The following is a 920-nucleotide window of genomic DNA, read 5'->3' as shown; positions in this document are numbered from 1 at the left end:
AATCTGCAGGCGCTCCCTGTATAGACGAAAGAGCAAAGCGTGGTGATATAGTATCTTTAAAAGGCCCTTTGGTAGGCACAATATTTGCTTACGGCCATACCACCCTGAACACGCCCGATCTCGTCTGATCTCGGAAGCTAAGCAGGGTCGGGCCTGGTCAGTACTTGGATGGGAGACCGCCTGGGAATACCAGGTGCTGTAAGCTTTTTCACTCCTCTTTACAAAAAGCAGAGGGCGCTGCTGCTTTTTCAGTGGACACCGACAGGGTGGGAAGGATATAGCTAGATCATGACTTGCCGGTATAGAAATGACACAAATCCAGTTAAATGATGGCTTTCATCATTCCTAAGCTCATCGATCATTTTCTTTTCAATTTTATGCTAACGTATTCTACATTTCAACAGTAAATATTAATATTTTTACTGCACTACATTTGTGATCCTTATAGCCACTTTGTACATTCTGATTTGACATTTAAAAGCTGTGAGTGTGTCTGGAAATCTGCAGGCGCTCCCTGTATAGACGAAAGAGCAAAGCGTGGTGATATAGTATCTTTAAAAGGCCCTTTGGTAGGCACAATGTTGCTTACGGCCATACCACCCTGAACACGCCCGATCTCGTCTGATCTCGGAAGCTAAGCAGGGTCGGGCCTGGTCAGTACTTGGATGGGAGACCGCCTGGGAATACCAGGTGCTGTAAGCTTTTTCACTCCTCTTTACAAAAAGCAGAGGGCGCTGCTGCTTTTTCAGTGGACACCGACAGGGTGGGAAGGATATAGCTAGATCATGACTTGCCGGTATAGAAATGACACAAATCCAGTTAAATGATGGCTTTCATCATTCCTAAGCTCATCGATCATTTTCTTTTCAATTTTATGCTAACGTATTCTACATTTCAACAGTAAATATTAATATTTTTAC

At 43.8% G+C, this 920-nt stretch overlaps 2 non-coding genes across 2 annotated transcripts; both read left to right on the top strand.

Moving 5' to 3' along the window:
* The first annotated feature begins 86 nt into the window (after positions 1–86).
* LOC129114401 (5S ribosomal RNA) lies at positions 87–205 on the top strand. Its single transcript, XR_008532461.1, has one exon. It is a non-coding gene; the product is annotated as a 5S ribosomal RNA (ribosomal RNA).
* A 378-nt stretch (positions 206–583) lies between these two features.
* On the top strand, positions 584–702 carry LOC129114399 (5S ribosomal RNA). Its single transcript, XR_008532460.1, has one exon. It is a non-coding gene; the product is annotated as a 5S ribosomal RNA (ribosomal RNA).
* The last annotated feature ends 218 nt before the right edge of the window (positions 703–920 follow it).

The sequence above is a fragment of the Anoplopoma fimbria genome, unplaced genomic scaffold (genome assembly GCF_027596085.1).
Source record: "Anoplopoma fimbria isolate UVic2021 breed Golden Eagle Sablefish unplaced genomic scaffold, Afim_UVic_2022 Un_contig_3844_pilon_pilon, whole genome shotgun sequence".
Classification (NCBI taxonomy): Eukaryota; Metazoa; Chordata; class Actinopteri; order Perciformes; family Anoplopomatidae; genus Anoplopoma; species Anoplopoma fimbria.
Note: the sequence above shows the minus strand (reverse complement) of the source record. Positions and strands in the feature narration are given on the sequence as shown.